We start from the raw sequence: 13549 nt of genomic DNA on the forward strand, positions 1-13549 counted from the left end.
CACAGTTCCCTAGTTTTTTAATGAGAATGGGGTGAGAGACAGTGTTGAAGGCCCTCCTAGAGTTTAGATAGACTACGTCCACTGCTACCCCTGCGTCTAAGGATTTTGTGACCTGGCCATAGAAGGCCACCAGGTTGGTCTGACAGGACCTGCCTCTAATGAACCTGTGTTGGTTGCCCTTAAGCATAATCTTCCCTCCTGGGCCCTCATGGACATGCGCAAGGATAATTCTTTCAAAAAGCTTACCCAGGATTGAGGTAAGACTAACTGGCCTCTAGTTTCCTTGGTCCTCCTTCCTCCATTTTTTGAAAATGGGAACCACATTGGCCTTTTTCCAGTCCTCTGGCACCACACCAGAGCACCACAAGCACTCGTAAGCCATGCCAGGGGTCCCGCAATGACCTCTGCTAATTCCCTCAGCACTCTGGGGTGGAGATCAACAGGACAAGCTGATTTAAATACGTCCAGTCCCTCCAGAAGTTCCCTGACTAGGTCCTCACTAACCCTAGGCCTAGGTGCACCTCCCCTGGGGCCTGCAGGGGTCCCAGTGGGGGGGCTGATCTGGTCCCTGCTCAGGAAAATGGAGGCAAAGAGTTTGTTAAATAGGTTAGCTTTGTTGTCTGGTGCGATTACCAGATTTTCTAGCATGTCTTGCAGAGACCCCACATTACCCAGTACCTTCTTTTTGCCCCCTGTGTATTTAAAAAAGGACTTCTTGTTGTCCTCGATCTGGGTAGCTAGTCCCAGTTCCATCTCTGCCTTGGCCTTCCTGACCGCCCCCCTGCAGCTCCAAGCAACCGAGGTATAATCCTCCCTGATGGCCGCTCCCTTCCACTGGGTGTAAGCCTCCCTTTTAGCTAGCAGATGTTCCCAGATGCTTTTGGTGAGCCATGGGGGCTTTTCCACCCTCCTGCCCCCTTTGATCCATGTTGGGATTACCTCCCTTGGAAGATCATCTCCTTAAGGAGCAACCTCTCTTTTTGGACACCCAACTCCCCTCCTCTCCGGGACCTCATTGCCTCCCCAACTATTCTCCTCACCTCATTGAAGTCTGCCCTCCTGAAGTCAAGGGTGCTGCCTTGCTGCAGGCCTTTGCCACCTTATGCTGGATGGTAAATTCCAGTAGGCGATGATCACTGTCGCCCAGGTGGTTGAGCACCTGCAGCCCCCTCACCAGGTCGTCACCTGTGGCCGGCACCAGGTCCAACAAGGCATCTCCCCTGGTGAGCCTATGCATCTCCTGGGTGTCACGGTAAAGTGTCATTTGATTGCTGACACTACAGGAGTTAAGGAACTGTATGAGCAGGCACCACAGAGAACTAGCCTAGTCTGTGCCCCCTAGGCGACCTTAGGAGCTGTCAATCAGCTCTGACCTACTTTCTTCACTGACGCATAATCAGTTACATTACAGGGCTTGTCCTGGTGCATGCCTGATGAGTGACTGAGTGAGGTAATCAGACTAGAAATTTCTGTGGAGAAAGAGTTCTAATTGGCCACCAAATTGGTATAAAAGACTACTGAGCCCTTCCCTTGGGAGGGAGATCCGTTAAACTAGGAACAGAGGCTTCTTGTGAGAGACTGTTCTCCAGTAAGGTCTTCTGGCCTATTGGTTTCTCCCATTGCGATTTCTCCAATTTGTTCTGTATTTACGATATTGATCTCTTGGCTTCTAATTGAACTGACCCCGGCTACGACCATGACTCCGATTTGTGCTTATCTGATTAACGGACTGTCAAACCTACTTTGTCTTCACGGCTTCTGACCTCGGCTTTCATCTCCCACCATCCATTCGCTCTTCATCATAGTGGACATCGACTTCAGCATTACTCCTCACGAACTTTGGACATCGATCACCCCTTTGGATTGGCATCACGATATCATCTCTTCGTTCACCGAGTTACAGTTTTCATTTATTTGTTTTCACCCCTACATAAGCTGTTGACCAGCCCTGGGACTATTAAGTTGAGCAGCCGCCCATAGCCCTCCGGGGTTAGAAAGCAAGGGCTCACTTAAGAACTCCGTGGGCCAACAGACCCCTCTGTTGTTGCTGTTCGTGTTCATTCATTGTAACTGTAACTGAAGAAAGCATCTTGGCCTCCGCTCTTAAAGTGTGAGTAATAAATCCATCTTGTCTTAAACCCATATGCCTCCGTGCCGCTCAGAACTCCACCGTCATTAGTCCCGCCTGTTCGTCGTCCAATTGCCACCCCGGTCCACTGTGACCCTGAGGGGCCTTCAACTGGGGGTCCCCTGTCAGGACACTGGGTTAGATGGAGGTCCTGTATTTCGGCTAGGAACCTACGTGAGTGGTCAGACCTAGATGACTGCTCTTCCCCCACCATTAAGTCCCTTTCCCCTTGACTTCCTTGTAGTCTAACCCAGAGCACTTCAGTGTGCCCCTCCTCTGACCTTGTGCTACTTGATGAGGATGTGTATTCCTCCTTAATGTAGAGCGCCACGCCCCTGCCTTTCCTCCCTCTCCTGTCCCTCCTGTACGGCCTATAGCCCTTGATATTCACTGCCCAGTCATGCGTTTGGTCCCACCATGTTTCTGTGAGCCCCACTATGTCTGGGTTGGTGTCAGCTAGCAGGAGGATAAGTTCCTCCTGCTTGTTCCCCATACTACAAGCGTTTGTGTGGAGGCATTTGAGGCCTCCTGAAGATGTGTGCACTGGCCCCCTAATTTCAGTACTGCCCTGGCCCCTGTTGCTTATCTGGGTATTTGTTCTGCTTGTCATTGGTCTAGGCTGGGCTGTTCTTGTGGGTGATGCTTGCTTTAGTGGTCCAAGGCTTCCTCTGCTCTCATCTTCCCCTTCCCTCCGACGAGCCAAGTTTAAAGCCCACTGGAGGAGATCCGCCAACCTAGAAGAGAACACACGTTTACCTTTGGGGGAAAGGTGAAGCCCATCCCACACAAGCATGTCTCTCGTCCTGATGTGCAGGTCGTTGTCTAGGAAGCCGAAGCCCTGCCTCGAGACACCATTCCCAAAGCCGCCAGCTGGTCTCTCTGATGCAGGTCTCATGTCATCTTCCACATCCGCTTACTGGTAGGACAGAAGAGAAAACCACCTGTGCCCCTATCTCCCTCAGCACACCCCACAGAGCGTGGTAGTCCATCATAAGGTGATCAGGGCTTCTCCTGGCCACATCATTAGTACCTACATGGATTAGGACCATGGGGTAGTAATCGGTGGGCTGGATCATGGCCTGGATCATCCCTGTCACGTCCTGAATCTTTGCTCTGGGCAGGCAGTAGACCTCGCATGTCAGATGGGATCCTCTGTACCTCTCAGGAGGGACTCGCCTATGATGATCACTCAATGTTTCCTCCTCCAGGTCTGCTTAGCTCCTTCGGCCTGTTCAGAATGTGGAGAGTGCGGAGTCCCCTCCTCTTCGGAGGTTTCCTCCTCTCCTTCCTTCTCCTGCAGCATTGCCAGGGCCTCGTACCTGCTCTTCAGCCAAACTGGAGGAACTGGTACTGCTTTGCTGTGAGCAGCCCTGGTTCTGGAGGTGACTGTCTGCCACTCTGCAGTGGAGGGCACTTCCCTGGGTGCTTCTTCCTTTGGTGCATGGCCCTGCAGGGAAAGGAAATAACCATCAATTTCATCCTCCACCTCCCTGATTCTCCTCAGCCTGCTAACCTCCTCCTGGAGCTCCCTCACCTGCACCTGCACCTGCACCTCCAGGGCCCTAAGACGGGCACCTGCAGGACAGGTGTGGGGGACCTCAATCCCTGCCCCCCTGGCCCTGCTGGGCATCCCCCATGGGTCAGGGGGCAGAGGGATGCCAGCTCCCCCATGGGCTCTGTTTGGGTGGAGGCCTCAGACAAGCCCCAGGTAGGCGGCGCCCCCCGGGCAGGGACCCTAGTGGCACTCCACATTGATACCTTTATATAACTTGCTGTTTATTTATATTTTTGTGTGGTGCCTTCACCCTACCCTTACAGGAGTCTCCCGCCTGGCCCTTCCTGCCCACCCGCCGGTGCACTTGTACAGAGCATGCCTGTTTGCGCGCTCTGTTTGTATGATGCAGCTCCCTACCGGCTCAGCTAAAAGGGATCCAGGGGGCTTCCCCTCCAGATCTGGTTCAGTTATGCCAGCTCCCCCTGCCCCACTTACCTTTGGGGGATCAGCTGTTTTGTTCTAGTATTTTCAGTTATTCTTGAAAGTGTTATTCTAATGTTACTATAATATCAGTGGTTCCCTAATTGGTTCTCATTTAACACATTTCCCACCTTTAGTTCTTCACTTTCAGGTAGACTCCTCTTGTAACTACTCCTGGCATCCACTGGCAAGCTGTGCACATTCTAATATCAGTTTAAATGGGAAGATGCATTGAATAGAAATTCTTTTTTGGAATGTTTTGTTGTTGTTCCTGTCCATACCTAAACTGTCTCCCATCTACAGTTACATTCTTTATTCTTATATAAGGTGGTCAGGAGGTAGAAAATTAATTCTATAACAGTGGTTTGACAAGATGCCAAGATACAGCTAGCACTGCTCTTATTCAGCATCAGGTTGTTATAACATCATGTGAAAATGATATAACATCCACTTAGACATTTTTATTTTTAACTGTTACCACTCAGATTTTCCTATGAAATAGTCCTAATCTTCTAAAATTGCATTACCTTGACAGCATCAAGTAAGCCATGTTCCCTCATGTCACTGCATTTATGTACATATTGCATAGATATATCGTTTCACTTACCATCTAACAATACAGAACTAGAAGAGGAACTAAGCCCAGATCCCTGCAATCACAGGCAACCACAAATAGATGTTAAGTCCAAAAGACTTCTTTTAGACACCTATTACAGCACATACCTCCAAAGTCACAAAGCAGCTCCTAATTTCCTATAACAAGCGTAAATTTCCTTTGAAGCTAAATCTGGAGATTAGTTTCAACAAGCATAGGAGCAAGATGCCTAAGTCAGAACCTTAGAGATTGCCTAATACCACTGACAGCACTGACGTACCTTGACCACTCCTCCCTCTCTAGCTGTAGACAAATCTTGGATACTTCAGTAGAAGACCAAAAAGAATGTCACAGAAGCCAAGTTATATATTCAAGAGGGGAGGAAAACAATCTTGGCCACTATAAGCAACCAGGAAAAGCCCTGAAGCATGGAATTATGTATAATATAATTACATGCAATAAAATACAGTACTATTTCCATATCCTTTCTGTTTCAAAGGTACATATTTGAATTTCCCTTTCAGTATCCCCAGTCACCCATCTCTCATGTCTCATGCAAACTACAACAGGCTCCTCCTCTTCAATTCTCTTGGCTCGCTAATCAGCCTTCTCATTAGTATCCCTAACGTTTGTCCCTTACTGAATAAGCACTTTCCAATTAGCTTTGTGTTTTTTACTTGTTATCCACAAAGCACATTACTGCGTCCCATACTAGCAGGACATCTCTAGTCCCTATTTTTATTGGCTTCAGACATGCCTTTCCTATTTCCCTTAGGATTGCAGCCCTTGCTTCTGAATTACCTTCAAATGATGAAGCCTGCAACGAATCAGACACTGAATATTTTATTTCTTCCTTACAGATTTTTTTCTTACTGTTATCATCTTAGAGTCCATCTGGGGGATAGATTTGACACAAAACCTCAGGTCAAATCTGAACATTCCTGAACCTTGAAAAAATACAAATTTGCATTCACACTCAAGTGTCCTACACAAGGAGATTAACTAAAAAAGAAAGAAAGAAATGAATGAATCTGTTTTTCATTTATAGATCAGGAATTAGCATGCAACAAAGTTGGAATGTTAAGGTTTTGAGATTCTCTCTCTACAATGGACAAAGCTAAAAGTTTGGAAACTTGGATATTGATCCAAGCTTTTGTTCAAAGTCACATCTCTTTAAAACGATGTTCTCCCTGAATTCCAGCAAAAATCCCCTTTTCTTCTGTTGTGATTAGGTTGGAGTATCACCAGGAGGACGGAGCAAGGCAAAGAAATTGACCACTTGCCTCTCTGAGGCACTACTATATTACAATTCTCACAGAAACTACATTCACATATTGTACTCCATGTCTTAACCAAAGCAAGCTCATAATCGAATATTGAATTGGACTATTAAATTAATCCACTGATAAATTCCACTGTATTTTCTTATTACAAACCATGTCTGATTATAATAATATTTACCCATCAGAGAAATGCTGAATAAAATAGATAATATTTCACCAATTGAAGTAAAATGAAATAAATGTTAGTTATTTTTCTGATTGATGTCCTTTTCTCATTGGCAATTTGTTCTCAAAATCAAAATCAACTCTTTCTAAGAAAAAATTAAAAGAACCAAAAAGTCTTTATAAAAACATAAGAGGGATGTGGATAACCTAGAAAGGTTTTAGAGGAGGACCACCCATCTGGTTTAAAGCCTACAGGAAAAACCCTATGAGGACCAACTGAGGGATCTGAATCTCTTCAGCCTCTGCAAGAGAAGGGTGAGAGGTGATCTTGTGTTCATCTACAAACTCATATGTGGGGGCAGGGAGACAGCAGGAAAAAGGGGATACTCTGTTTACCAGGATGCCCATCAGGGTAACTAGAAACAATAGCCACAAACTTAAGGAGAGCAAATTTAGCTTGGGTATCAGGAAAAAAATTCTTTACAGTGAGGATTGCCAAAATATGGACTATACTTCCAAGGGAGGTGGTGCTATCCCCTTCCTTGGTGGTATTTAAGAGGAGATAGGACAGACACCTGGCTGGGGTCATCTGACCCCAGCACACTTTCCTGCCCAGGGCAGGGGGTCGGACTCAATGATCTAATAGGTCCCTTCCAACCCTAAAATCTATGAAATCTATAAAAAGATTCCATGCATTTTTTTTAACTAATTTCCTTCCCAAAGCCTTCTAATAAAGACACTTCGAAATTTTTAAAGATTTTTTTCCATTTTTCACAAATGATTACCCAGAATTGTAAAATATGTGCTTGTTCATATGACTTCTGATTGGGTAAGGATTCTGGGAGAAATAGTGCCACAAAAATATTTTTTATCTCCTAAAAAACATCTCTAACTGTTGGGTCCATATTGTAGAAGTTAATGGAAGGGGCTTGCATCTCTCTTCATTTGACAGAAGGGGCTTCACTCTTTGTTTGATTGAAGAAAAGAGAGGAATGTTGGAAAGAAAAAGATGACTAGATTATCTTCACATAATGCAGTATTATTATTTGAAAGTCTTGTTATTCCAACAAAGCTCACTTTAGCTTATTTTCAGTTTTTTCCAGAACAGGACAGCTAAGTCCAGAGAGATGACATAGATACAGGAGGTCCCTATGCATTTCCAGCACTTCAAGTGATGTGGCTTTTCTGAGATGATTAATGGCAGATTTGATTCTCAAAGGTAATTACAGGTTTTGACAAGAAGTTTGAGACTTTGGGGATGAAAGTGACTGTGAAGTTTGAGACTTTGGGGATGAAAGGTTCAGTAAGGAAGGCAACCCCTGACAGGCACAACATGCTCATTATGGAAATTCTGCAAGAAAACAAAGATCTGAAAAATAAGTTAGATATAGGGGAAAATATTTTATTAACCCCATTGCTGTAGATGGCAGCTGCACCTTCATTGTTGTTCAAGGGCTAATATCATATGTACCTCACTAACTACATCCTCTTTGAGGTGCCTTGATCTTTCTCTCACCGTCTCCTCCCTTTTCTTCTTTTGAGATAAGGCTGGAAGGGAAGAAAAATCAGATAATTTATTTTTCATGGTACTATTTATGACATTCTGATCAGAAACTTCCACCCAAAATGCACTTGGTTACATTTACTGCTCTCATATTATATTGTTTCATGTTGCAGTATCATTATGAATAAAGAAAAATGTTAAACTGGAATATGCACCTCAATACTTATGTGGCTATAAATTGTGAGAAAAGATGCCTTATTAAGGAGGGCTTTCTCCAGGGAAGGTCAGTAAGGCAAGGATAAGAATCTAATATTTGAGGATTTATGAACTTGCATAATTTATTTGTGTATTTGTGGATTTATGAACTTGCAAATACTGTGTATTTGTCTTTCTCTGACCCTTCAGATTTGGGCACTTAGTGTCAGTTCACAGAGTGATTATATACAGTAGTGCCACAATCAGAATAAAAACTGGTGCAAAAGAAGCAGTCATTTGCACCAATGAGGAGCTCAGAGAAAAGACAAGCACTTGCAAAAGACCATGTTTTTGGATCTGGTGCAAAGCAGAAGCCTGTACAAAAAATGGTCAGATTAAATTGAACAACGTAGGCAGGGATTTAGGGATGCCACATCCAAGGAAAAAAAAAACAGAACATGATGGAGAACCTAATGATCCATACTGCATTGTGTGATGGGCCTCCAGGATCTTTACATTCGGGGAAGGAAAGAGGGGAAGGCAAAAGATCTACTCATGTCTCATGATTCACTAGAACTCAGATTCATTAAAACTCTCCAGCTGCCTTGTGCTGTTTTGACAATTGGATAATGTGACACTGAAAGCTCATCACTGCAAGCTAAGAATCTGCTTATGGGGAAATTCAGCTTTGCTCATGGAACCAGCTCAAAGCCTGCGCACCACTTAATTCCTATTTAATTTCTGGTTTGCATGAGATTTTAGTACCAGCTTTCTCTTGTCCCTCTACATAGGGATGAATTTCACTTTCAGGAAATCATGGAATGCTAATAGACAAAACCAAAGACTACCAGTAATAGCTTTTCCTGTTTGCATTGGTGCCAGTGGGAGTAAGAACTTGACTGAAGCAGGGTTGAATCCTTTTGGTAGTTTCAAAAATAATGTGCACATAGCAAGGGACAAGATTATATGCTTTTGCCCATCAGGATTCACAAGCTAAGTTTTCTTATCTCTCACCTGAAAGATCTGATCCATTAGTTTGGGCTTTGACTAAAACACTGGAGGAAGAGGAGCATTGCAGTGCTTATGTTGTTTTGCGGAAATAGCCCCAATTCATTCCAAAATGCTGAGAATCCTACACTAACAGAACATGCTTTTTACAGGTCATATATTCATGGCACAGGCAATCAAAGTACACAGGCAAGCAGGTTTAAAGTTGTCACAGAGTATATTTCCAAAAGGCTAAACTGTTGAAGGTGCATTCAAGGTGTGTGAACATTGCAAAAAATTATGACCAAACATGCACAAGAATTTGCAAAAAAAAAAAAAAATTAAAATAAATAAATATTTTAAAAAATCAAACAATTTTTCATCCAAAAATAATCATCAAGAGATGATTATATATTATCATCCAGTCAGGGAATTAAAGTACCATATGATTAATCAGACCAATCATAAACAAACAAGACCTCATCCAAAGGCACTCATTGACATAAATGGCATTAGATCACCAAGTTCAGTTTTCACATATGTCCTGCCAACATAGAGTAAAAATTTAAAAGGACACCAAATAGAATTAAAATAATATCTATATCTGATGAAGAAGATATCTATTTTAACTACTCCAGCAGTACAAGAGGTTAAATTGACACACATTGAAAATTATTTTCATATTTCTATCAGCTCAAAACAGCAACATAATTAAAATAAACATGTTGTGTTGAATTACAAAATAAAAATAAAGATTATTTTCAAATCTTTCTCCAAGTTCAAGCAAGATGATTCCCTTCCTCAGTCAAAAATTATTATTAAACACTTAGAAAAATCACTGTTGCATGAACAATATATCCAACTGGTAGACAAAAATACATTATTTATTGCTTCAAGTTATTGATGAGCTTTCATAGCACCTTGTGAATCCGCTTTGCTCTGCCACTTGTGAGATATAAGATCATCAGTAACCCATAATAAATAATGTATCCATAGTCAGTCCATTGGATAGCTACCCTTATTTATCTAGATATATGCACATGCATATGCACTTTTCCGAAGGAGAAATGGTCAGCACATTAAACAAAGCCATATTGATTTGCAGAGGTTTCAAGATTACAGGTATGCGGGGGCAGGGGGAATTGAGAGCTAATTAATATATCTTTCCTACATTTTTGCCCCAGTGCAAGACTGAATTGTTTGAATAAATTACAAATACATACTCTTATAATAGGATCAGTTGAAACTATTTTACCATTATGTATTGTACATGCAATACATTTTAGTTTCTTTTGTACTGAATGTAAATAAAAATCATAATGAAAATCCTGGTTCACCTTTCTTCATGTAAACAAAAAGGACAACAGTAAAAAAAAAAATGGAACTGGTGTGACTATTTGCAGATGAGCTCTGTGTAGCAAACAGGTAAAGGTAATGGAAAAGAGTGGAAAAGATTGAAAGAGAAGTAAGTTTAACATTTAAGTTGTTCCTATAAAAACAGTAATTGTATCATACTGAATGGTCAAGAAAATATCAGGAACGCCCTGGCCTGCTGTGGATCATTTCAAACAGTGGATTCCGCAACAACAGTAATATGATACACTTGTATATTTATTAGATGTGGTTCGTATTCAAATTCCATCTCAGAAAGATATGTGGAGATTTAATAAGACAAGTAGATTACATTTTGGTAACTTCTGATAAAAAGTTAAAGTTGAGGTTTGGGATTTTTTTATTGTTCCTGTTGCCCTAAAATGGTTAATTACATCACTTTGAAATTACATTTTGAATTTCTGTTCAGTAGAATTATGGAAATGACAAACAGCTGACATTACAAATGCCTATATTTTATTCCCTAGGAGTTAGTTTGCCCATTGTTAAAATGATGTAATTTGAGCATGGTATATAGCAACCATATAATAGTATACCACATCTCAGGTCATGAAGCTCACCCTTTTAGGGAAGTGCTGGAGAGATATTTAGAACAGAATAGTTTACTATTGGAAAAAAATGGTTTCAGAAGTTGACACAGGAGAGTTAGCCTTTGAGCAGTTGGCGTGGGGCTTTACAGTGCCTTAATATTTTACACGTTATGTTCCAGATAGAACATTTCACTGTATCCTAAAATGTGTTTTTTCCATATGCCCTGAGCCAGGTTAGTGCATGGAAGTCACAATATATGATCTTGGTTTTGCCCTGGCTCCACCAGTTCTACACCTAGAATGGCTTATTTCTTTTTAGAGAGATCTGCTCAGCGGTACTGCCTGGGGTGACAGTGGCAGGAAGGGAGTCACAGCAATCTCTTGGCTCACTAATTGGTATATGATGACAATAGCTGATCTCCCTGCCACTGATGCAATCTAGAAGAGGAGCAGATCACACAAAAAAGGCATTAAAAAAATGTCTAAAGCCTTCATTCTACAATATCACATGTCACACTTAAAGGCCATAGCCTCAAATAAGAGTTCCAGGCCTGTACCTAGGTCCAATAAAACTGTTACTTAAAGGTTCAGGTTCTATAATAAAGTGAAAATCAGAGACCCAAATGTACTGACTAAAATATAGTTGAACAACATCTTCCCTTCGTTTTTGTTATAGGCATTGTGTTCAATGAGCACAACCCCTTACAGCAGCAATTTAGCTCAACCAAACCTTCAGAGACTTTTTTTTAAGAATAAAACTAACTCATTCAGCCCCCAAAGAATCCTGTTCCACTCATTTTTAGCTATGACATCTACTTTCAGGCCCCAAATTTTTCCAGTGGAAAACAGCAGCCAACAGGTAAGTTTGTAATATTACACTGAGACTGCAAGAACCTCCCTCAACCAACTCCATCTATCTTATCTCCTGCCAGACAACACTTGCAATTTGTTTACAGTCAACTGCAAAGAGATACATAAACTTGCCTGCATGAAGAAGATGTTGAATTTATGCAGACAATTGACAAATGAGCTTGGAATAAGAATGAATACAAGAATGGCCTACAGTGTACCATTATATCATGACATAAATATATGACATCTACCCCCAACTGATGCCCAAGGCAAATGTTACCACATGCTACCACCACTGGAGTCATTTCTCATATCTTGCAGTTTTCCCTTCATCTCTCATTCTATAGCAATAATATATAAAAGGTATCTATTAGAACGAACACATTTTACTACACCATGTGCATTTCAATGCAGCAATTCAATTGTTCTAAATACGTAGATAATAACATCATATATTTTCATGAATCCATGATGACAACCTTACACACCACTATATCTACATATACGTATATAAAAAAAGCATGCACATATATTTGTCAAGAACACTCTACAAGAAATATGTCTCTAACATGCATCTATATCACTATTCTTTTCTCATACTGTGCAGTGGGTTCACAGTCATATAACACTATAACAATCAAGGGTGGATCCAGAGGCGGTGCAGTGGTGTGGCTGCACCCCCCTCCCCTCTGCCTTTCCAAACATGCTACTGGAGAAGCAGGTCACAGACTTAAGTCTTACCTCAAAGAAGGGACCTCTTTTCTCTTCCATGCTCAAATGCACATCCCCTCCCCTCTGATTCCCCCCACACTTGGCTGTCTCAGGGAGAACACCCAGGGAGTGGGGGGCTCCAGCTGGGCTATACGGGGGCTGTGCTTGGCATAGGATTGCAGTAGTGGGCGGGTGCAGTCCCCATCGCTGCTTTCTCCCCCTAGGTGCTCCCTGCTAGCCCAGGAGTACACATGGGGAGTGGTAATGCACTGCCTGGCTATTTCTGCAGTCTCCAGTGAGTGCAGCCCCTGAGCATTCAGCTGAGGCAGGCAGGAGCTCCTCTCACTCCAAGATAGCACCTGGCAGCAGCAGACAGGAGTGCAGGGGCTGGGGGCAAGTGGGAGAGGAGGAGACAGAGAGGAAAGGAAAAGAGAGGGGTGTAATGTTTTCTTTCCTTGACATTTAAGTCTTCTCTTGCCACTCCTGGAGCATTGTCTGTCAGCCCAGGTTGGGAGGAGCAGAGAGAGGAGGTCAGGAGCAGGGGATGCAGCCACCCCTACAGCACAAGTTGCTGCAACCACACCCCAGTTTGTAAAATCCTGAATCTGTTTCTCATCATGTAACACTAAGTCCACAGGACACAAAAAACACGGACAGGGTATACTTTACAGTTATATCTGCATAGACTTCCATTAGTTTCAAAGAACCACAGTCCCCTTTTTGGAAAAAGGTAATGAAGAACTTACACATGACTTAAATTCCTTCTAAATCCTCAAAATAGGGCATTATTTACCATATTTACTTTCATATAAGACAAGCCTGAACATAAGTCAACCCCCAATAATTAGACTACACATATGGAAAAATTATAAAGGTCTTATTATTTTCCATGTATAGAATCTATTTATTGCAGATTTGCCTTAAATTTCTCCCCCTCCTACTTCTTTTGGGTTTTTGGGGGGATGTGTGTATATATATATTTTTTTTTAGCGAGAGAGAGAGAGAGAGAGAGAATTTAAGTCATATGTGTGTGTGTAAGAGATTTATAAATTTTCCGTATATGTAGCCTAATTATTGGGGGGTTGTCTTATATTCAAGGTTGTGTGTGCCTGTGTGTATACATAGATATAGTTTCATAGTTTCTAGGGTCAGAAGGGACCTGAGTAGATCATCTAGTCCGACCCCCTGCCAAGGCAGGAAAGATTACTGGGGTCAAACGACCCCAGCAAGGT

This window comes from Gavialis gangeticus, unplaced genomic scaffold (genome assembly GCF_001723915.1).
Source record: "Gavialis gangeticus isolate Ggan-Ray unplaced genomic scaffold, GavGan_comp1, whole genome shotgun sequence".
Classification (NCBI taxonomy): domain Eukaryota; kingdom Metazoa; phylum Chordata; order Crocodylia; family Gavialidae; genus Gavialis; species Gavialis gangeticus.